This window comes from Peromyscus leucopus, chromosome 22, assembly GCF_004664715.2.
Source record: "Peromyscus leucopus breed LL Stock chromosome 22, UCI_PerLeu_2.1, whole genome shotgun sequence".
Taxonomy (NCBI): Eukaryota; Metazoa; Chordata; class Mammalia; order Rodentia; family Cricetidae; genus Peromyscus; species Peromyscus leucopus.
This window is the reverse complement of record NC_051081.1, coordinates 37,326,403-37,351,734: the sequence shown is the minus strand read 5'-3', so window position 1 is coordinate 37,351,734 and position 25,332 is coordinate 37,326,403. Positions and strand designations below refer to the sequence as shown.

Here is a 25,332-nt window from a genome sequence, read left to right as displayed (position 1 = left end):
CATGGTTCCCGAGGGATGAAGTCCATCATGGTAGAAAAAGCATGGCAGGGGGGCAGAAGCAGGGCGTTGGCTGATCACATTTTATCTACACACAGGAAGCAGAGGGAGAAAACAGGATTAGGGCAAAGGTATAAACTCTCAAAGCCCAGCTCTGGTGATGTGCTTCCTCCCGCAAGGCTCCACCTCCTAAAGGTTCCATAGCCTTCCCAATCAGTGCCACCACCTGGGAGCTAAGTGTTCAAACACATGAGCCTGTTGGGGACTTTTCTCGCTTAAACCAGCAGAGTGCTTGACAAGGCATATGCCGTTCCGAATGTTTGTTCTTGTTGATCTTCTCTAATGGTTTTCATTTTCCTTTATTGGCCTCATTTATGGAAATTCAGTCGGGGACTACTTTCTTAGTGTTGCTCTCTCCAAGTAGAGCAGAACATCCCTTGGCCTTTATCTCTGGTACAGCATGTTTCCTTTTTCTCTAACCTATTAAAACCAACCCTAGAGCCGGGCGGTGGTGGCGCACGCCTTTAATCCCAGCACTCGGGAGGCAGAGGCAGGCGGATCTCTGTGAGTTCGAGGCCAGCCTGGGCTACCAAGTGAGCTCCAGGAAAGGCGCAAAGCTACACAGAGAAACCTTGTCTCGAAAAAAAAAAAACAAAAAACAAAACCCTCAGTGAGTGTTGGCTGATTTTAGATTCTGAGGCCCATCACTTTAAGGATTATCCCTCTATTTTTCAGCATTTATAACAGTTAATAAGTTTCAGATAGGATCAGGGAGTCAACTTGAAAGAAAAAACAGTATAGAAGAGAACTCATTAATAGAATAAACATTTTAAGATTTTAACATTTACATGTGTTTGGTGTATATGTGCATGTACTTCTGTGTATGTACCCATATGTGAACACACACACAAATGTGTGTGTGTGCATGTGGAGGCCAGAGGTCAATGCTGGGTATTTTTCACATGATTGTTTTTCTGAGACACGGTCTTTTCACCAACCCTGGAGCTAATCAGTTCAGTTGGATGGGCTAGCCTATCAGCTCTGGAGAACTGTAGCATCAGCCCTGGTCACTCGGGTTGCAGATGCTCACCACCACACCCGGGCTTTTACATGGGTGCCGGGGATCTGAACTCGGGTCCCCAGTGCTTGTGCAACTGTGTTGCCTACTAACCCATTCCCCTAAACCCAATTTAAAATTATTATACATGTATTTTTAAATGTATACATTAACCATACAATTGTATTATTATTATTAATATTGTTTTTTTTTCAAGACAGTGTTTCTTTGTGTAGCTTTGATGCTTTTCCTGGATCTCTCTCTGTAGCCCAGGCTGGCCTTGAACTCACAGAGATCCACCTGCCTCTGCCTCCCGAGTGCTGGGATTAAAGGTGTATGCCACTACCACCAAGATTTGGGGTAGAATTTTTAAATGTATCTTTTTAACTGATATATGAAAACATAAAAATTGTACTTATTTGTTGGATATCATGTGATTCCCCCCCACGCATGTGCGTGTGCATGTGCGTGTGCGTGTGCGTGTGCGTGTGTGTGTGTGTGTGTGTGTGTGTGTGTGTGTGTATGCACATGTACATGTGTGCATATGCATGTGAAGCTCAGAGTACAATCTCACTATTGATCCTCAGGTACCATCCACCTTGTTTTTTGAAATAGGATCTCTCATTGGCTTGAAACTTGCCAGGTAACATAGGCTGTCCAGCCAGGAAACTTCAGGAATCCACTTGCCTTTACCACTCTAGCATGTGATGGTGTTGATACATGTATATGTTCATTATGTAATGTTTTTATCAAGTTAAACATTTGTCTCTCCAAACATCATTTCTTTTTGGTAAAAACACTTAATTTTTTTCTCCTAGCTTTTTGAAGTATATACTACAATGCTGTACAATAATACACTGTACAATAGACCGCCAGAATTTCTCATTTCTATCTAGGTTAGTACCTATTGCTCAGCCTCTTCCCATCCCTCCCTGCTCCTAATCTCCACAGCCTCTGGTAATGACCATTTTATTCTTAACATCTACAAGACCAACTTTTCTAGTCCACATGTGAGTGACATTATGCAGTACTCATCCTTTAGTTACAGGCTTATTTCAATTAATGTAATTATCTTCAGTTCCATCCATTTTGTCACAAATGACAGGATTTCAATCTGTTTTATGGCTGAATATATTCCATCGGGTATGTATACCACATTATCTTCATCCATTCATCAGTTGATGGGCACTTCAGTTGTTCTCATTTCTTGGCTATTATGAATAGTGCTGCAATGAACATTGGAGTGCAGATGTCTCTTTGATGTACTGATTTCATTTCCTTTGGATATATATCCAGAAATGGAATTTCTGGATAATATGGTAGTTCTATTTTTAATTTTTGAGGGATCTCCATACCGTTTTCCATAATGGAGGTAGTAATTTGCATTCCCAACCACAGTGTACAAGGGTTCCCTTTCTTCCACATCCTCATCAGCACTTGCCATCTTTTGTCTTTTGATAGTGCCCATTCTTAGTGAAGTGAGATGATATCTCATTGTGGTTTTGATTTGCATTTCCCTGTTTATTAGTGATGCTGAACACTTTTTTCATACACTTGGCCGTTTGTGTGGAATAAAAGACAGCAGTTGTGGAATAAATGGGGTGGGTGAAAAAGCAGAGAACACTGTGGGCATGAAAATAGGAGAGAAGGTAGTTGTCAAGATGTTAGTGTTTGAATACAGCTAGTTGAACATCAGTCTGGGGAACCGCAGAAGGAATTAAGTACCCCAAGGTTCCAAATTGACCTGATAGAGTGATCATCTCTGGAGCTTGGTTATCTGTTTTGTGATTTAGAGGGATGTGAATGAAGAGTTAGTTCTTAGGGCTGGGATACAGCTCAGTTAGTTGGTAGGGTTAGTTTCCTAGCATGGTTAGTTTAACCTGACTGGTTAAACTAAAGCCATTAGGACTCATACTTCTTAAGAAGGCCCTCCCTGTAAAGTTCCTACTGTTTGGTAATTCTGAGGTGGAGGAGGGACAGTCAGCCTCACCAGTGGCCCAGATATGAACACTAGCCATGATACTGGGTGTTTTGCTAGCCCAGACTTTTTTCTTTTTTTTAGTCTGGAACTCCTGTTTCTTCTCATTGTTTGGTTTTCCCTGGGGCAGGGTGTAGAGGATGCTGCTGGGACTACTTCAGCACCTCTGTGTGAGCCTAGTCTGAGGCTCTTTGCATCTTCGGGACATCAGAGCTAACTCAGTTTGCTGCAGAGGACCACAAGGGACTGCAGTCAACTTCTCACCCATTATATATATACATTATATATATATTTCTCTGTTATACCTTTAATCCTTGATTTAATTTCTTTTCCACCTGCAGCAGTGACACAATGAGAAGTGGCATTTCTTATCCAATTAGAGCATCTAAGAACCTTGGTGTGCTTACAGGTAAACAGTGAATCCATCATGATTTCTGTGGCCTAAATGTGCCTTCTTTCTTCTGCTTTAGATCTGTCCATACTAATGGAAATGTAACTGGAACTCATCTGATGCTAAAACCGAGGACCATTAGACAAGATCACATAGGAGGAAACCTTGCTTCCTAATGAAGACCCCAACATTCAGAATTTTGGCCTATTCAAAGGTATTTGAGGCACAATTTTACTTAACTTGATTTGCTGGTAGTGATTTCATAATGTTATTCTGTATGTAAGTTTTATAAATGTTCTGAGATGTTAGAGGGTGTAGCTTTTAAAGAACAGTCCACTGCTCCCCACGTCCTGCCTTACTCCACTGTCCACGAAAATCAGCAGAAAAAAATATCTAGATTTTGGAAGATATGTTTCTTCTATTTAACAAAGTGTGTCAATGATAAGAAATAGATTAAAGATAAATACAGTAAATCATACTAATATTGGAGTAGATGTTACTGAGAGTCCTATGCACACCTGCTTTCCCAGCCCTTAGGAGGCTGGGAGAGGGAATCATCATGAATTTGAGGTCATCTTGGCCACACAGTGAGACCCTGTTTCCACAAAACAAAACTAAAAAGAAAAGTCAATTTACTGGTTATTTGATTATGTCATGATTCTTGACATTAACTGCCAAATCCAGTGTCCTAACAGCATACTCATTCATAATGAGACCTTCAGTAATGGTCGGTCCATGGTTCAGTTAGAAACTTTTTCCTTTTCTCTTAAACTAACTGTTAAGGATTTTCTATCCATCAGAAGTGTCACTGTTATTCTTGTGGGAGCTTTGGATCTGGTGGACTAGTTTCTCTTAGAGGAGAAAGGCAAGATATATAATTAGAGAGCCAAGTGACATCCACAACAGGAGGTGGATCTCCACTTTAGAGAATACATGAGACAACTAAAATAAAAAGGAAATGTAATAGCAAAGGAAACAAACACAGCAGTAGTTATCTAGTTTTCTAGAACACACACACAAATTTAAACAGGAGAGAGTTGTGTTTTTTGTTTAAAAGATAAATTTTTCTTTACTTTTTTTCATAGATGGAAAGAATGTATGTTGGGGTAGGCAAAGTTGATTTCTAGGCCTTTTTTAAAACAGAAATTAAAAAAATAGTATTTTGTTGGAATGTAAAGGTAAAAACTGAGAATAATGCTTCACCTATTAGTAGGATTAAGTCCGTATTTTCCTGTTTTGCTAGGAAAATATGGAAAGCAGTATATTAAAAAGAATACAAATTCATGCTGTGGTAATCCAAAGTTTGCCTCAGTTGTAAAAGAATTCCCTCCCAGAAGAGGATAGTGCAATTAACTTTCCAAGGGTATTTGTGTGTGTCTTTTTGAATCAAAAGCAAGCGTATGATTTGTCTTATTATTAGAACCATTGGACTTAATTTTTTTTCAGATAATGTTTCATCTTTATTTAATATCATTTGAATGCCTAAGCTTTACAAAACAAACAAACAAACAAAAACCAACACCACAAATGGTTTTTAGATTTGTAGAAAGATGTAAATTACTCTAGAACTTTATTATAAATGATATTGAAGACATAGGTTAGTCAGCTTTTTGTTTACTCTGGGGCCAGCAAGACTAAATACAACATCTGAAACTAATTTTATGTAGAATCATAAAATCATAATTTAGATTCCCTTTCTAAATAATAGTTAAATTCTATTTTGGGACCTTACCAGTAGAAAAGATTTGGGTGTAGGAAATTACGATCAGTTGAATTTGCTTGCTAATTGGTTGTGGATGCTATGATTTAAAAAGTTCTCTGTAGTTTAAAATAGGTTGCTTAAATTCTTGTTCAAAAGTTTGAATTAACCAGTTTCACATACCACTCTAGTATTGCAAGGTGCTGAGGGTAATGTCCCTATTCATATTTATTTTCCCCTTGGAAAACAAAGAGAATTGAAAGTTTCACAATACCTTTGAACTGTATGTACCCTTTAACAAGTTTTTAGAGAAGTTTAGATTGTGAGATTGTGTTGCATGGTGGGTTCCAGTAACGTGAAATCAGTAAAACATGATAGAATGAGTTAGGGCCCTAGAAAATTATCCAGATTATATGTTCTTTATTACAGTTTGCACAACTACAATTTTACTCTTTAAAATGATTTTGTCTGGACTGAGTAGAGAATTGGAAACGAGTTTTAGTAAAGTAGGGAAGGGAAGGTCTAGGCCTGTGCTGGGCTGCTGTGCTCTGCAGCGAAGGGCACCCTGGGAAACTGAATTCATGTTTCTTTAGTTTCTTTATAATAATTAGTGTTTAGACGTGTGATAAAAAATAAAATATGTGTATAAAACAATATAAGTGGGTTTCTGAGTGATATTAATGAATATTATTATTAAAACCAGAATGCCCTACTACTAAAGTATCTAGAAATTTCCTTTTCATAGCACAAAACATCTCAGAACACAGTATGACTGAGAAGCTTGTAAAACCAGTTTCAAAGTTAATGATAAATATTATCCTTGGAGAGAAAGTAGAATGAGCTTTCGGCAAAAAATGTCTTATCAAAGGCATCGAATCTGGAAAAGCCATTACTACCTTACGCATGCTAGCGGGTATTTTGGTTTTTTTTTTTTTTTTGTAGAAGGAAAGCTCTGATATTCAGAGAACATACCAACACTCCACTTAGGTGTTACTGGTTAGCACTGCAGATACAAACAGGAGCTTTCTTATTTGAATCTCGTTTGGGACAGTTGATTGGTTGATTTATTTTAAAGCCACTTGTAGCCTGGAGAAGTTGCCTTTGTACCTTCAGTTCAAAGCACAAGCAACTACAAAAAGCTACAAGAAATGGTGTCTTGGATTTTTGAGTAAGAGATTGCACCAAAGTATCAATTCATATCCTGCTTTTTTTTCCACGGGAAGGAATTAGTGTTCAGTAATGTATTTCCTATCTTGATTTAATATTGAACAGAGTAAAAATTGTAAGCACTGTCTGGCCACTAAACCCATATCTTTTCAGAAATTGTAAAGAAATAAGTGGTCAGCAGCTATAGCATTATGTTTGCCACAGTATTGTCTGCTCTCCACACAGGTGAAAGTGCTTATGTGTTTGTGAACGTGTGTTTTGGTAAAATTGGGTAAATATTTATTTACAAGTGATAATTTTATTTTTCTTATTTCAAAGGGCTTGATTTAGTATTTCAAATAGTTGCAATTTATAGCTTGATTAATATCACAAGTCTTGGTGTTAAAGAAGAGACAGATGGACTTTGTAAAAATCTGATTTATACCACAGAATAACTCAACCTCTAAGAGTTTAACTATTTCCCTGTATTTGATTATTTTACTAAGTTATCAAAACAAATGAGGGAGTTAAAAATTTTCTAGAGTCAAGTAACAGTAGGAAAGTCCACTTATCTGAACCTTTGGCATATAGCTAAGGCATTTCTAGAAGGGAAGTTCTAGCCGGTTATATAGCTGGTTATATTTAGCTGGCAACGGGAGGATCCCTGAAGCTTGCTCACCAGTCAGCCTACAAAAGTCTAGTTCAGTGAGACTCTGTCTTGTATCCCCAAGTTTACTGTCCAGCCGGCCTAGCTGAAGCTCAGAATCCAAACTTGAAGTTCAGTGGGAAGCCCGTCTCAAGGCTGCAGATCAGAGAGTGATAGAGGGAGACTTGGTGCCTTGCTTTGGCCTCCACATTCATGTACATGAGCATGTACATCTACACACTCATGTGCATGCACATAAAAGAGAGAGCCTATCTTAAAAAATATGGTGCAGTGATTAAGATCCTCGCCTTTAACTTTTGACCTCTGTGCATACAAACATGCATATATCCACACAGATATAAGTAAAAACTCTAAAAAAGAAGTCAGAACTCAAATAGCTTAATGATTGTACCACAAGACCTTAAAAAAAGAACAAGGCAAAATCCAAATTAGTAGACAAACAAAAATAAAAACCATGCTGAAACTAATGAATGTAGACTAACAGAACAATATGAGAATCAATAACAAAGTATTCGAAAAATAATGATTAACAAATCTGTAGTCAAAATAAGCAGAGAGAAGACCCAAATTTATAAAATTAAAGATGAAATGGGGCTGTTGGAACATATTCTACTGAAATGCAGAGGTCAATTAGAGACCTCTTTGAAAGCCTGTATTCCAAAAAACCAGAAAATCTAGACACATATGACTTACTAAAATTAACTCAAGAGGACATATACATACACCTTGTAATCATATCCATAGCAAGCAGCAAAATTGAAGCAGTAATAAAGAAATCTCTCAATAAAGAAAAGCACAGGACCAGGTGTATTCACTATGGCATTCTATCAAACCTTTAAAGCACTAACAGCAGTTGTCTTCACATGCCTATCGGAGAGACAGTAGCAAACCTACTGTGTGAAGCCCGAGTCATCTGGACCCAGAAGCGGGACAGAGAAACCAGCAACAAAAAGAGAGTCTTGTGGAGCAGTTTTACTAATGAGTGTGAGCGCAAAAGCTCTCAATAAAATACTTACAAACTGAATTCAGGAACACATCAAGAAGATCAACACCATAACCAAGTTGTCTTTACTTAAGAGATGCAAGAATAAATGGTTCAACATATACAAATCAGCAAGTATGACAACAAGAAGAAGAACAACAAAACCAAATAAAACATAAATAAATTTAAGGACAGAAGTCACAAGATGTTCTCAGTAGACGGAGGAAAGGCATTTAACAAAATTTAACATCCCTCATGATAAAAGTCCTGATGAAACTAGGAGTAGAGGGACTATATCTCAACTTAATAAAGGTTCTATATGGCAAACCTTATACTAAATGTGGAGAACACAGGAAGCATTTCCTTTAAAGTGGGCAATGAGACAAGGGTGCCCAACTCTCTATGTCCTTATTTACTACAAGGTACTCACAGTCTTTGCTAGAGCACTAAGTCAAGCCAAAGAAATGAAAGAGATACAAATAGAAAAGGGAAAAGTCAGATTATCCCCATTTGTAAATACTATAATGCTATACATAAAAGACTGTAACAACACTACCATAGAACTCTTAGATCTGATAAACACTGTCAGTTAAGTGTCAGGATACATTGACAAAGGGAAATCAGCAGCTTTTCTGTATACCAATAACAGGCAGGCCAAGAAAGAAGACAGAACAGTGCTGATCACAGAAAACTGGGGATGAGGGAACAGGAGGAAAGGGAGAAATTGAAGAAGATACCAGAAGATCCAAAGACTTCCCAACTTCTTGGATTAGCAGAAATAATATTGTGGAAATGGCTATATTATTTAAAATGATATAAGATTCAGTACAATCAAAATCCCAATGACATTCTTCCCAGTAGAAGAAAACTATCTTAAGATTCATATGGCAGCACAAAAGAGCATTAATAGCTAAAGCAGGCCTTTGCTGAAAGAGCTGTTCTGGGTGTATCACAATACCTAACCTCAAATTATACTACAGAGCCATCATAGCAAAACCAGCATGGTAATGGCACAAAACCAGACATGTAGACCAGTGTACTAAAACAAAAACCCCAGGAATAGACCCACACAGCTACAACCACAGGGTTCCCAGACCATCCATTGGAGAAAGATAGCTTCTTTAACACACTGTGCTGGAAGATCTGGTAGATCTGCAGGTGAAAGAATGGAGCCATATTCCCATCTTTGGCCTTGTATACCAGTCAACTCAACATGGATCTAGGCTTTTGTTTAAAACTTGAGACTGAACTTGATAAGGAAAAATAGTTGTAGACATAGGCGCAGGCAATGACTTTCTGATTAGGACAATCAGAGAGTTCACAATATAGTAGCAAGAATGGACAAATGAGATTACATCAGAACACCACCAAAACATGCTGCTGCACTGCAGAGGAAAGAGCCATCGTGAAGACTCAGCCACAGAATCGGGGAGAAAAGTTCCATCTGTACATCTGATAAGAGATTAGTATCTAGAAAGCCTAAAGAATTCAAAAATTAAAGGAAATAATCTAACTAATAAATGGTTGACTTAACTGAACAGAAAGTTCCCAAAAGAAGTACAAATGGCCAAATAAATATATAAGGGGATGTTCACCATAGTGAACCACCAAGAGAATGCAAATCAAAATGATATAGAGATTCGATCTTCCAATAAGAATGACTGTCATCAAGAAAACAAACAACTATTGATGAGGATGTGGGAGCAGGGGTTGTGGAGGGAAACTGCTGGTGGGAATGTAAATTATTAGTGTAGCCACCATGGAAATCAATAGGGAAGTTCCTCAAAAATTTAAATTAGAAGTACATCCAGCTATACCACTCCTGGGTGTATACAAAAGGGAATCCAATAAGCAGACAGCAAAGAGACTTGCATATCCGTGTTTGCTATGGCTCTGTTCACAGTAGCCTCATGATGGAGTCAGCCTACATGCTCACCAACAGGTAAATGACATGATGTCATTAGCAGGAAAGTAGATGGCTGTGGAGATCATCATAGGAAGTGAAATAAGCCAGGGTCAAAATGACAATGTCATGTGTTTCCTGATATGCAGAATCTAGGTTAAAGTGTGTGCACATAAGGCAGAGAAACAGAAGGGAGACCATTTAAGAAGAGGAGAAGGACCATGGGAGCATGAGGAGGAAGTGAGCAAAGAGCATGATGTTCAGGGATAAAAATGTCATAATGCGCCCCACATTTTTATACACTGAATATACTCAAAAGAAAAACAGTAAACTGTATTTTAGCATGAAGAAGTACTTCCTATAATCAAAGGCAAACAGAAGAGTAGGAATTTTTTCTTCCAGTCACTCAGATTATAACATTTAATTTTCAGCTTTGATATAATATGATTTTTTAAAAAATAAAAAATTCAACAGAATACTGGAAGTAGATATAAGTAAAAAACCTTGCTTAATGACTCATTTTACGTTCCATCACAATAGCCAATCTATTGACACAGGTGATTTTTAATTAGAAGTTTTTACTTTGGTAAAAATAAAGAATAAAAAAGAAACAGGCTAAATAAGATTGGTTTGCACCTCAAACTGATTCTAAATCTGTGGTCATAAATATTTTGCAATGAGACTATGAAAAACAAAACAAAAAACCCAATTAGAGCTTTGGCAAAACAATCCAGATGCAGTCAATGAGCTCTGGTTGGTCAAAGATGAGACTCTTTGTGATCACTGGTGAGCGTAACAGCAATAGAATGAATCACATCGGATAGGTTTACAAGTGAGTCCTAAGACGCTGACAAACTGCCATGCCTAGTTTTGTTGGAAGCATACTTAGGAACCAGCTGTAGTTCAGGGTAGCCAAATAGTTAGTGGCTGAAAGGAAGTTTCTTTTCTCAGGAGCATTCCAGTTAATAACAGAAGAAAGGGTGACAGAGCAGAACCTCCCCATTTTGAACAAATTCCTGATCTAAGCATAGGTCACCAGTGACTACTAGCATCCCAGGAAGCGTTAGTGGGTGTTTACAGTGCAACCTACCTGTGAAGTAATCCTGCCCCCAAATTAAATTTAAACCCAAATCTGATCAAATCTATATTTCTAACTGCTAGTTTATGGGAATAGTATAACATATGAAATGATACACTGGATATTGTCAGCAAAACACAAGCAGTGGGGAAATCCTTGGGACATAGGCTTTTCCCCCCAACCAATAAAGTATGAGTAAAAGGAGGACTAGAAGAGAAAACTTGGGGTTGCGCACAATGTTTGAACTTTCGGATGGTTCAAATTTTGTCCATAAGTGTCTATGACACAATTATGGAAATTTGAATACTGATTGGATATTTGATATTCAAGAATTATCCTTAGCTCTAAATATGATAATATTGTACAGTTATGTTTTCACAGTCCTGATATTTGGGGGACACATTGTAATATTCATGAGTACAAGGTATGCCTTGAATCTGATTCATTATTCCCCAGAGTACAGGGGAGTCTGTCGTGGAGAGAAATGAAGTTTGCTGTAAGACGGTTTAAGTTAGGTGCTGGTGACTGGGACAGTGTACTGATGGAAGGCAGGGAGGGTATGAGAAAGAGGTCCAAACACTGCTCTTTGTTCAGTTCTCTTCATTTAGTAATACGTTGAATTCTTAATTCAAATAATTTCTTGAGTATTCAGTAAAAAAGATATTTCTCACAAAGGACAGATTGACTGTGTAGTATTTATTATTTAAGGCTCTATTCTAAGCACTTTATGCAGATTAACTCACTAGACTCTCACGAGAACTCTGATGAAGAGATGCTAACTGCCAAAAGTTAATTAGCTGCTGTACGTGGGGCCGGGTTTACTTCCAGGGTTTCCAGCCTTGCAGTCTGGTGCTTCTCTAGTCTTACGACTTTCTTTGGAACTTTTAATTCTGATCACTTATTTTTAATTATTACATTTAATTATTTTTATATTTGGTGTTTCAGTATGCTAGTTGATAAGTCCAATTTTAAAAGACCAGTTCTCATTTGTAATTTTGATTTTGGAATTTATCTTAATATTTAGAGTATACAGAAATCTGTTGACCTTATTCTTTTATTAATACAAGGAGTTTATTAAGAGACTAAAGATTAGTTTAGTGTGTAGCAGAAAATCAAAGAGTCAAGTGTGCTGTAACAGCATCTATAGTTACAAAAATATGTATTTCTATTGATCTGTAAGCAGCTTATTTGTGGTGCATTTTTTTCAATTACTTGTTGGTTTTATTGGTCCTGCTTGGTGAATTTCTTTGTGACTCTATATAACATTACACCTCCTCCCCATAACTCCCACACCTATTACATAATTGCATCCTACTTGACTTTTTTATAAGCTACTTGAGATAAAATAAGGCAATCTACTTACTACAATGTTTAGCACATACAGTATGCATTTAGTAAATATATCTTTCCATTTGAGAAACAGCTACTTCATACCACTGTTTAAAAATTGTTCTTTATCCTTTAATATTTAAAATTGTAAGAGAAAAATATGTCTTGGTGAGTTAGGAAGTCCTAGGCCTGGGGAAACTATGGAGATGTGTAATCGTGATTTTAATGCATAAATCTGTGTTCTTTATAAAGAACTTAAAAAAATCATCTGAGTTTGAGAAAGGTTAACTAATAATACTAATAAAATGGGATGTCTGTTAGGTAGTTGGGTGGGATCACTTCAGGAGAAAATCTAACTTTTCCAAGCCCAGTTACAAAAGCAACATGAGATGCTGATGTGATAGCTAAGCTCTATGACTAGAGACTGAGAAAGAAGAATTTTGATTTCACCCCCAAGACAAAGAGATGGGTCACAGTTATAGGTAGCCCTTTCCTGAAGTTTCTGGAAAGTGACTCTTTGATGACCTGGCATAGCTAAGTAAAAGTTGTGTTGTTTTTCTGTGAACTATCACCCTCCTCCCTGCAACTCAACTGCACCTGTTTTTTCTTTTATAGTTATAAATCAAAGAGATTGTGAATGTATCTTTAATGGTATTTTTGAGAAATGACATTAAGCACCTGAAAACTGCAAATTGTAAAGGAGAGTTTCTTTCATATTCCAAAGCATACAATTATAATTCTTGAGTGGAAGAGACTTTGCTCCTAGAGGCCATAGGCTATTGGTAAGATAAAACATGGTTGTGAAGGACAAAACTAATGTTTATGATAGGAGCTTATTCTCTCTCTTCTTTTTAACAAAAATGTTTAGAGGAAAGATGAAAAGCTCTCTGACAGAGTCTGAACTCTATGAAGCCAAAGCCTAACATACAAGAATAGACATATTTAAGAGGTGTTTAGCTTACCTTCTGTTAGCTGTTAGTTAATGAAGATATTGAAACAGTTATTAACTTCGAAGATGACCCTAAGTGAAGAAATGCGGTTGTGTGATATAGAGTGTGGGCTGGAGTGAACGCAACAGGAAAGAAAGCCATTATGAGTAAAACTGAAATATGAGAGCTGATAATAATTGCTATATGTCAAGCATTGTGGTAAGATACTTGGTTTTGATATGGAGTTTCTGTATACCACCCAGGCTGACTCAGAACTCTTGGGCTTAAGTGATGCTCCTGTCTCAGCCTTCTGAATGGTTGGGACCACAGACATGCTCCATGCCACCATGCTTGACAGACATGTTTTAAGATACTGTCCCAATTCCTTTATGAGGTGTAAGTTCTGTCTCTGTTTTATGTAAGAGGAAACAACCGCACAAAGGCTGACTTAGAAATTAAACATCTCAGAGTAGACCAGGATATAGCCATCTCTGCCTTTGGATGAAACGGTGTAAAATGAGGATTTGATTCTCTATCAGAATGTTAAATATTAGTGATATTTTAAGTAAACAGACTACAAATAATTTATATTTTAAAAAACAAAGGACTTGGTTCACTGGTTCAATTTAAGGTCATTACATAGTAGGGCTGCTAGAAAATTATTATAGTCACAAATACATTAGTTGTATGGTATCTTATGCAAGAAAGGTCATATTTTTAGCATGCTACTCACTAGTCAAACTACATTTTTCAGCTTTAAAAACATTTTATAAATTATATTAATTGGACAGAATAATTTTGACATTTCATACATTAACATAATTATCCTCTGGTTAAAAGAAAGATGCTTTATTGGTTTGACAAAATTGGTCTTATTTCTTTTGTTATTTGTGCATTTGTGTCTGGTACTGTGGATCAAACCCAAGGCCTTTTATGTGTAGCTAAGTTCTATACCACTGAACTATACACCGCTAGCCCATAGAATTTGATATGGGATGACTTTGTTGTTTTTCTCGAGACAGGGTTTCTCTGTGTAGCTTTGCACCTTTCCTGGAACTCATGCTATAGCCCAGGCTGGCCCTGAACTCACAAAGATCCGCCTGCCTCTGCCTCCCGGGTGCTGGGATTAAAGGCGTATGCCACCCCTGCCTGGATACATTTATTTATTTTTGAGGCAAGGTCTCTCACTGAACTCAGAGCTTTTTGATTTGCTTACACTGGCTAGCCAGCAAGCTCTAGTGGTCAACAGGTTTCCCCTCAGCTTTTCTCCGGGACTGGGGTTACAGCTTCTCTTACAGATGTGAAAGCAAGTGCCACTGCTTTTACAGAGTGCTGAAGATGCAAATTCAGGTCTCCATAGTAGTGCAGCAGAAACTTCAATGACCGAGCGAGCCGTCTTTGCCAGCCTTGGTTGCTTAATTGCTTGATGATTGATTTGAAATCAGAGCTTTCTTCTATTAAGAAATACTTTTTTGCCCATTGCACATCTAATGAAGTAGACATAAAAATTTGGTACAAAATTGAGAATTGCTTTTCTTACTCTTCATACTAAATAGATTTTGTAAAGATGTATTTTTTTTTATTTGTGTGTATGTGTATGTGCATGCCTGCATGTGTTTATGTGTTCCATGTGAATTCAGATGCCCTTGGAGGCCAGAAGAGGGCGTCAGATCCCCTGGAACTGGGGTTAAAGGCACTTGTCAGTTGCCTGCTGTGGAGGCTGGGACCAAACCCCCAGGCCTCTGCAAGAGCAGTGAGTGCTTCGGTTGCTGATCTGTCTCTGCAGCCCTTTAGAGGTAGGTTTAGTACTGGGAAGAACCGTGAGAGCCTTAGGGAGTAGAACTGATCGAGGAGTTTTCTTAGCGTAGGAAGTTTCCATTTTAATTGGAGATTAGAGATGCTTTCCACTTGACTGTGGAACAGAAAACAAACAAACAAGCAAGGACAACTAAGTAAATTCTAGAAAATGAACAAAACTGAAAATACATATTCCTTTTGTAACAACAAAAGTTAAAAAGCGTTTACTCTAACAATTTGGAAAAATCAATTTTTTTTTAAAAAAAATAACTACTTAATAGTAGATAAATTGTTATTTAGTGAGCTGGAATAGAACTCTTGTTAAGACCAATACTATGCTTAAAATCAAATTCATAATCCCAATTGAATTTGCTGTTGGTAAAGAAGAAAGTAATATGCTCAACATTCAGTTACAGAATTCAGTAAAACAAACAAAACTCAACAAAATACAGAAATCTGAGTGGAAAAGATGCTGATAACAAGGCAAACTGAGACAAAGGAGTGGCAATACAGAAGCCACAGAAGTAAGTAGGATTTGAGGTAAAAAAGAAAAATAGACAAATATATCACAGATAGTACCGGGGGAAATATTGAAAAATTAAAGAGATTATAAAAATAAAGATTTTTATAAGAAATTGTGAGACGGAAAACTATTAATGTTGTGTGAATTTATGTGAAGTCTCCTTAAAGTTATTAGGAAATACTCAAATTGATTAAAAGAAAGAAAGAAAGAGAGAGAGAGAGAGAAAGAAAGAAAGAAAGAAAGAAAGAAAGAAAGAAAGAAAGAAAGAAAGAAAGAAAGAAAGAAAGAAAGAAAGAAAGAAGATCTGGGAAAACTAAAATCATGGTAGGAAGTTTAAAGGGATTTTCTTCATAAGTTGATTCTAGGGCTAGATTGTTTTGCCGGTGAATTCTTTTACACTTTCAAGTACTATATAATGTCTATGGTGAGAAATATATTACTGATTATAAAAAGCTGAAAATATACCCAATTAATGCTATAAAATTCTGAAAAGTCCAGAGAAGGGTTGTTTTTATTTCATTTTTGTTTGTTTTTTTTTTTAGACAGGACCTCATGTAGCACAGGCTGTCCTTCAATTGACTGTGTAGCAGAGGCTGGCCTTAAGTTTCTGATTTTCCTGCCTCCCCCTCCCAAGCTCTTCAATTGTAGGTGTGCTCCAGTATACCTGGCTCAGCAAGTGATTTTCTTTTTCTAGGGAGCTATGTTTTTCCTGTTAGTTCATTCAAGAAGTCAAGCAAAGTCAGCTCTGTATCATGCTGGTATACCAACATCACAGGGACAGAGAAGCTTCTGGTGGATCTGATAAGGAATAACAGACAAGCAAATAAACAAGTTTAGTAATTCTGGAAAGTGCTCTGAAGACAGTGTGGTATAGCAGAGTTAATGGCTAGAGGACTCTCTGATGACATGGTTTTTGAGATAAAATGCCAAGGCAAAAAACCTGTAATGAGAGAGGAAAAGAAAAGGAAGTGGGACTGTTCTCTCCTACAAAGGTGTGTGTGTGTGTGTGTGTGTGTGTGTGTGTGTGTGTGTGTGTGTGTGTGTGTGTGTATGTGTGAACATATGCTCAAGTGTGTGTATAGGTCAGAAGTTGTCAGATATCGTCCTCAGTAGCTCTCTACCTTATTTTTTTGAGACAGTGCCTCTCAGTGAACCTCTAGTTTACCAATTCTGCTAGACTAGAGAACCAATAAGACCCAGAGACCCTCTTGTCTCTGCCTCTCCAGCATTGGGATTACAGGCGTACACTGCCACAGCTGGGCATTTGTGTGAGTTTGGGGATCTGAATTCAGTTCCTCATGCTTGCTTGGCAAGCACCTTACTGGGCAGGCCATCTTCAAGCCTCCTTGATGAGTATTAATAAGTGAGAGTTGAAAGGATGATAAACGGCACTGGTTGTGACCCGTGGCTCTGGTTACCACGTGGAAAGGTCACGGTCACGACAGAACCCAGTGTTAGTTTTCAGAGCTTTATTAGGAGGAAAAAGGGAGGGAGAGGGGAAAGAGGAGAGCCAGGCCTGGAGAGAGAAAGATGGTGGGGGGAGGGTAGGAGGGAGCAGGGCAGAGCAGAGAGAGAGAGCAGAGAGCAGAGATAGAGGGTAGGGACTGTGTCCGGCTTTTAAGGCGCATACGTAGTCACCAATACACACTGATGATGTAAGACGCCAGACCCTGAACTGGAATGAGGGCAGAATCCTAACAAGAGTGACTTATCTGGTCTACATAGTGAGTTCCAGGGCAGTTGGAGCTACATAGAGAGAGCCTGCCTCAAAACAACAGCAGCAGCAACAGCAATACCAATAACAGCAACAGCCAGACAAAAACCAAATGTTGTTCATTTGTCTTACTCAGTTTTCTGGTGGTCTAATCTGAGAAGATACATTGGGTCCCTGTCACTCCATCAAGAAGCAGAAAATAAGTGGCCAGTGGACACCCAGCCTCGAGCAAGTCAATTATACTACCCCCTCTAAGGCTCAGGGATCACTGTGTTATAGAATAGGAAGTATGTAAGAACCAGAATATAGGGTGAAAGGCTACAAAATGCCACAGACTCAACACAGCTACTGTAATCATTAACTCCCATCATCTAGAGTTACTGTACTGGGCCCATGTAAGACCAGCTGTATCAACAGTCAGTCAAGGAAGCAGGAGGGGCTCACAGACCCTACCTAACCTCCAAACTATTGGTTAGTTGGTAGATTCTGTCACAGGAGGAGTCACTGTCTTTAGTTGTCTGCTCTCTGCAGAACCCACCATGGTTCATAGCTCCAAACTCATAGTCACTGGGCCTGGTTGATCTTGGTAGGTCATAAGATCAAATAAATAGGCGTGAGTGCTCTAGAGAAACTGGCAAAGAGAGACTGGTGGACAAGGGTGCTAAGGAGGTAAGAAGAGAGAATGGTCAGTATACAAAGCATACATAGTAAAATTGTAAAAAAAAAAATTAAAATATAAAAATATATGGACCTAAGAAGTCAGAAGAGCAGTTGGCAAGTTCTCAGTACTTCCGGTATTGACTTACCTGTAACTGAGTAATAGAAATCCCTAGTTTCCTGTGCCTCAGGCCTTTGAATCTTAATGAACAAATGATCCAGGACTGGGGCAGGGGTGTAACTCAGTGATAAGCTTTTGATTAACTTGTGCAATACTCTGGTTCAGTCCCCAGAATGGACACATATGCAAACACACAAATAGGACATTTTGACCTTGGTCAAGTACTACATGGTGTTTGAAAGTTCTTATTACTTTTATTTTTTGATGAATTAAGACCCTTATTTATTAGCTTTTTTCTCAGATGTTTTTATTCAATGTTATGAGATTTTCTTGACTGTGTTTTTTTGCTACTTAGTTACCTCACTGGTGGTCAGTAATTTTTCAGTTGGGTTGAATTTTCTTCACTCCTCATGTATTTTTTTTTTGAATCATAACAATTTGTTTTGTTTTGTTTTTAGTTTTCGAGACAGGGTTTCTCTGTGTAGCTTTGTGCCTTTCCTGGAACTCACTCTGTAGACCAGGCTGGCCTCGAACTCACAGAGATCCGCCTGCCTCTGCCTCCCGAGTGCTGGGATTAAAGGCGTGTGCCACCACCGCCCGGCAAACAATTTGATCTTTATGCATTGTGTCTTACATTTTGTGAGCTGCTTCTTTGGTCATGGTGTTCTCAAGCCAGAAATGAATGGGTAAACAAATAACTGAATAAGTGTAGATTCATATAGTCATAAATGCAAGTCAGATTTCAATCCCACTGGTCATCATAGATGACACAGATTTGAAATTGTGGCAATTAGTGCTAACTGTCAACTCGACAGAATCTGTAACCGCCTGGGAGACCGACCTCTGAGCATGCTTGTTAGTGGGTATCTTGATTTTGTTAAGTGATGCTGGAAAACTCATCTAAATTGTGGGTGGAACGTTCCCTGGACAGGGGATTCTAGACTGTATAAAATGGAGAAAACTAGCTGAGCACACATTTGCATTTCCTCCTCTGTTTCCTGATAATGGATGCAGTGTGACCAGCTGCCTCAGGCTCCTGCGGCCTTACCTTCTCTACCATAACTGTACGCGGAACTGTGAGCTACAAGAACCCCTTTCTTCCTGAAGCTGTTTGGGTCAGTATTTTCTCACAGCGACAGGAAAGGAAACTGGTTCTAAGTGAGGCAGGGGTGTGATAAGATAAACCTGGTGATGTGCTTCTTAGGCCTTGGAAACTGGTTTGAGAGGCATGTGAAGGAGTTTGGAACTCTGGGTTAGAAAAGTCGTCGGATGCTGTAATCAGTTTGCTCGCACATTCTGATGAGTGCTTGGAATATAAGAATCCCGAGGCAAATACAGACAGCAGAGACCTGCCTCTTGAGGTTTTGGAGGAGAACAAGGACTCTATCAGGAACCAGGGTCACATGTATGATGGTTTGGCCAAGAATCTGGTTTCTATGAGCACCGCAGGAGGAAGGGTAAGATTTTAGCTCTGAGCTCTGACCTCTTGGCTTTCTCTTTAAAAAAAAAAAAAAAAGGAATCTGGTTTCATTCTGCCCATGTCCTGAGAATGTGAGTAAAATTGAACTTAATAGATTGTGCCCTAAAATTTGACAGGAAATTTCAGGACAGATAAGCATTCAGGTTGATTCTGAGAGAGCAGCTGTAATATCTAAACGCATGTGAAGGAAGAAAGCCCAAACTGAAGGGGTCCCCTGCTTCTCAACACTTCTCAACAGCAGCTGCCTCGATGGCAGGGTTTTGGCAGGGTGAGCACTCAGAAGCTGGCTCGCCTGTGGTCCACACATCTAGCTGATGGCAGAACTAAGCGTTGTTGGTGTGGCGATGTTTTGTGAGGCACGAGTGGTACAAGATCCTAAGGGGTCATGGAGTCTTGCTTGTGCCATGGTTTCAGAAAGCAGCTGAGGCCAGGTGATAAGTAGCAGGACTGGAGTCCCTTCAGAAACGGTCTTTGAGAGAGCATTGTGGGAAGCTGTGAACGTGAAGTCCAAGTTGCAGTAGAGACTCCAGGATGGTAGAGATGTCAGAACCATGAGCTCTCCACCAAGAAGAGCTGAAGACAGAGTGTGTAAGAGAGACTCCGTGTGGTACTGCAGGAGGCAGAACTGGGGCTCTTCTGTCACAAGCCCCAGACGTTGGACTTGGAGGGGTGGGATGTGCTGCCTGCCTGCCTGCTGTATTTTGGACTGGCTTTCTGATCATTCTGTGTTGTGCTCTGATCTCTTTTGGAGTAAAAATGCGTCCTGGCTGCTTCAAACCCCTGCTGCCGTGATGGACCACACCTGGGAGCGTCTGCCACACAGCTCCTTTGAGTTGCTTTTGACAGAGTAGTGTGTCACACTAGCGGGAAAAGAGACTAAGATGCCTATGTATTTTTTTCTTAATTTTTAAAATTCATTTTACGTACCAACCACAGGTCCCCCTCTTATCCCTCTTCCCTCCCCCATCCCCTCCTCCAACAGGGTAAGTTCTCCCCTGGGGGGACAGCTGAGCCTGGTACATTCAGTTGATTTTTTTTTTTTTTTTTTTTTTTTAAAAAGCTAGGCTTAAAAACTGTTCAAAAGCTTTGCTGACAGCAGTGTATGCTCATCCATAGCCATCTTCTCTGGAACCTAAGACTGAGTTCAGTTCTTTTCCACATTCTGACAAACTGCCTTCCCTCACCTGTGTTTGCTTTACTAATCTCTTCACACATTATAATTTTCTGGATAAATCTCAGCAATTCGGGAAATTCTTGGAATTTAACTGCTTTTCTTTTTTGGCTAAAATCACAGTTTCAGTTTTCTATAGAGAAACCATGAATTAAATAGCTTCCTTTTTCAGTCAGCTGGAGACTTCTAACAGATTGATATCCAGCACTTGGGTGATAGTATTTGATAAAATGCAGATTGGTGACATCAATATCGCGCAGCACTGATAATTCTGTGGTCTATTTTGAGAGACTGCACAATTTCTAGTGCCTTTAATTGCCCTTGCTTGGCTTGCAACAGACAACTTTTGCATCACAATAGCTTTTTATTTTAGTGCTCTATCATGATTCAGTCTTTCTGAAAACTATTTCAAATAAATCAGGCTTTCAAATTAAGTTAAAATCCAACTGCATGTGAGTTTACCTAAGCTCTTGGCATCTGTGGTCCTAGATGGATGTAATGAAGGGTAGGGAGTCCCATCGGCTTACACATAGGAGACAGTGGCATTTTTACAGTGTCCTCTTTCACCTTTTTAATTTGATTATCCTTTCTGAGATTCAGCATCTTCATATGTTAAGAAAAGTAATTCTCTTTAAAACTGAGGAAATGTCATTTAGGGGCTTAATAACAATAATCATAAAATCTGTCAGTGGTGTAATTGCTTGTATTTTAGAATAATCAAATAGCAGTTAGAAAATGTAGTGTTGAGCCTGTCCAGATACAGATGTTATGGTTAACTTTTTAAAATTGAAAAGCTAGTATAACCATATAAAAAATAGGGATCTAAAATAAGAAAACTGTAAAGCAGTGATTGTATACAGTGAAGCACATTTTTAATAAAGAAATTTGTATAATTAAAACTTTTTAAAAGTCTTTCCAAATGTGACCTTAAATGGTTACTGTTGTATAAAAAGATTTTAGCAAGTATAGGACATTCCCATTGGAATATAGACAACATAGAATAAATAGACATAAGGAAAAGAGTTGAACCTCATTGGAAATTAAAACAATAATAATTTTTTCTTATTGAACAACAATAAGAGGTCTATGGAGAACCAAATAGGCACACATTACTTTTTGAATTTGGACAACTCATTTGAAGCAATATGGTAGTACATGTCATAAAAGCCATACCCATATCCGAGGCTATTGATTTGATGATAGTACTTTTGGGAACTGGCTCTAAGTAAACAATCCCAGGGAGAACAAAGCTGTGGTAGAACTATATTCACAACAGTATTACTATAACAGTAAAAACTAAAGATGACCTCATTGGTTAGCAGTGGGAAATTTGATGCCTAATAGTTCATTTTGCTTACATGGAAGTGTAAGCACTGTTGCAGTAGAGATGATATCATTTTTGTTCTGTGCTGTAAACCAATGCCAAGAGTAGCATGGATTTTACAGTGGTTACTCAGCAGTTACTTAGTATTGATTTTTAAGATGAACAAATCCATGGAATAATATGTTTTTAAAAACTAAAACATATATGATGAAGCTTTCTTTGCTTGTTTTGTTTTTAAAACAAGGTCTCATGTAGCCCAGGCTGGCTTCAAACTCAATATGTAGCCAAGGATAGCCTGAACTCCTGATTTTCCTTCCTCCATCTTTCAAGTGCTGGGATTGTAGGCATGTACTACCTACCACACCTGGTCAGAACCTCTATTCAAGAAACTTGCCAAGAGAGACGGGGAACAAACATGTAGTTTGGTGGAGTTTTTTGGTTTGTTTTTGTTTTTGTTTTTTAGGAATTTGCAGTAGGACTTAGAAGTTTAGAAGGGTCTGGATTCTCTTGTGAGCCTGGAGGTAGGGAAGACATTCTGGGGAGACCAGGGCCAGCCTGCCAGCAGGGACTGACTGGAGGACAGGTAGGAGTAGACAGGGAAGGGCAGGCTTCTGTGTGTGTTGGCAATGCAGTCTGCTCAGTAGGACTTCATTCTTCAGCATAGGGAGCCACTGATGGGTTTGTTTTCCAAAACAGTATTAAGAGCTGAATAATTCCGAAGGTTCATCTGGCTTTGATAGGGACACCAGACTCACAGACTAAGTGTTGTGTATTAGGAATAGACTACTGCTTCATGTGAGTTGTTTTGGTGGTGGCTGTAAAGCTGGGGTCCTTGTTTTAAACTGTGAATAGAATTCTGGCCATCTATGTTTTTGAACAAATACTATCTTTCTTAATTCTGAAAGATGCATTTTGTTGTGGGAAAAGATAGTGCTATTACAGTAAATTAAAAAGCGATATCGGAATTTTACTGATAATATACAGAATGTTTAATGATAAAATAGAACTGTTTTTAGAAGTGTCTGTTGACTTTAACCAACCAGTGTGAGTCTTTTCATTTGCTTCTTACAATCTTCTCTCTCTCCACTGAGGACAGAAGAACACTAGCAACTGTCATTGTTTTGTCAAATAAATTGCTTAGATATGTTTATAAAATTATAGTACTCTAGTAAGGAATTCAGTTTGAAATGTTTTTTACATTATAAATTGAAGATCAGGTTTTCTCTTTAGGGCTTTTGAAAAAGTAGGCTTGTTTCCCTAGCATTTAACACGTTAGCAGCAGTTGGGGAGTGAAAGTTGACATTTATGAAGCAGGCTGTTGTGCTGGATTAGGATCCTGAAATCTATTTGAAAAGAACTAAGAAGAAATTTTAAAGAAAAACCAACTTGTTTCCAATTATTGTGTAAAACTAATTCTTCATTGTTTATGCAATGGAAAACCATCATAAATTTATCTTTAGATAAACATATGCAGACTTTTAAAAATGGCATTCTAATAAGCAGTTACCCAGTGTTTCTAAGCACCCTTGTTAAAATTCAGTATTTTAAAAATTAAATAAAAGCTTTGTACTTTCTACCAAATGGTGACTTTTTAATTGAATTGACTATTCAGTTAAATTGTTTGAAGAGTAGTTTACAAGAATATGCCCAAATACCTAACAAAACTATTTTATTTCAGAGTTAGGTGCTGAGCTGAGGTGTTCAGGGTAGGCTGTGTCTTACTGGAGTCATGAGGTTGAGTGATTTCCTCATCTAGCATGACTGTTTGCTGTGCATGCCAGATACTGGGTTTGCACAAATGTGTAGGGTTGTCTGCTTGTCCTTATGGACTCACGATTGTTTATAAACTATGCAACAGATCTTGAGATGAAAGTGGTTGTAGTATGTCATGGGACCACAGAGATCATTTGGAGGGGACCAAGGGCAGAGAAGCGTTGGAGCTGTGCAGAGATGCCCGAGCCAGAACTTGAGTGATGAACAGGAACACACTCCCTGGACTGGGGAGATGATGGCTCTGGTAGCAAAGCGCCTGCCTGCCACAGGGGCACCGTGGCACACATCTGTAACCGCTCAGCACTGGGGGCGTCAGTGAAGGAGACAGGAGAATGCTTGGAGCTAGCTCATTGGCCAGCCACCCTAAGCAAATATCCAGTGTTGAGGCAAAGACAATGCTGAAGGCATCCAATATTGACTTCTGGCCTGAATGCGTATGCACACACGGGGCATGTGCACTGCCCCCCAACACATACACATGCACACTCATGTACACACACACACACACACACACACACACACACTCAAGAACACACTCCCTGGAGAAGAGGGAAGAAAGATGTTGGCATTTAGAGTGTGTCAGGAAGACATAGAGAAAGATGTTCTTTCTTCTGTCTCACTAAACCCAACTACATATGTATTTTGATTTAATTGGTACATATAGAATAAAACTTCTGCTATCAGCCAAACCACTTCTCACTGAAGTCATGTAGGAGCTTTTCTATATTGAAGCTGAAATTACCTGGATTGTAAAGCATCGTGAAGACTCATTTTGGTGAGATGATAGGAATGTTTATGGTAGTGATTACATTGGTGCTTATTTTGATTAAAACTCTGTGTTCTATATATTTAAGTCTGGCATATTTTATTGTGTATTAACTTTATCTCGATAATATTAAAATAGTGTGTGAAATCACACTTGTTTCAAATTAGCATTTTAAGAACTGAGTTCCCAAGGAAGAAGTTTTCAGTTATCCATCACCAAATACAAAATTAAGCATAAATTATTTTTTAATTATTATTATTATTGGTTATTTTTCAAGACATGTTTCTCTGTGTAGTTTTGGTGTCTGTCCTGGATCTTGCTCTGTAAACCAGGCTGGCCTCGAACTCACAGAGATCTGCCTGGCTCTGCCTCCTGAGTGCTGGAATTAAAGGCATGCACCACCACTGCCCGGCTAAGCATAAATTGTGTATCAGAGACCAGAATATGTAAGTCCAGGCTTTCATGGAACTGACTTTTTAGTGGAGGAGACAGATATTAAAGAGAAAAATATTTAACTTCAGGTAAATAAATGTTACAAAAAAATGAAATAGATTATTGTGACACCTAGCCATTTGTAGAAGGGAAGAATTGTCATTTTAGTTAAGGAAACCAATGAAAGCCTCAGTGGGTCAACATTGGTTATGTTCCTTTAATCTGATGGACACTGAACTCACTGTGGCTAGAAGTTTGAAGAGCTGTGGAACTTGCATTCATGGTTATTACACAGGATATAATGCTGGAAATGAAGAGAATGAAACCACAGAGTGGAGTGTGGGAGGTGAGAATATAGCTCAGTTCTGTAAAGGGATCAGTCAGTAAATGCAGTCCAGTCCTTCTTCTCCTCTCCTTT

The 25,332-nt window shown here is 38.5% G+C and overlaps 1 protein-coding gene across 8 annotated transcripts in view; it reads left to right on the top strand.

Moving 5' to 3' along the window:
• Positions 1 to 25,332, top strand: part of Ncoa1 (nuclear receptor coactivator 1) — a 200,962-nt gene that overhangs the window by 57,707 nt on the left and 117,923 nt on the right. For all 8 annotated transcript variants that reach the window (XM_037198117.1, XM_028875282.2, XM_037198118.1 and 5 more), the window contains one exon: positions 3,503 to 3,637. The gene's annotated coding sequence lies outside the window, so the exon portion shown is untranslated. The remainder of the gene's footprint in view (positions 1 to 3,502; positions 3,638 to 25,332) is intronic.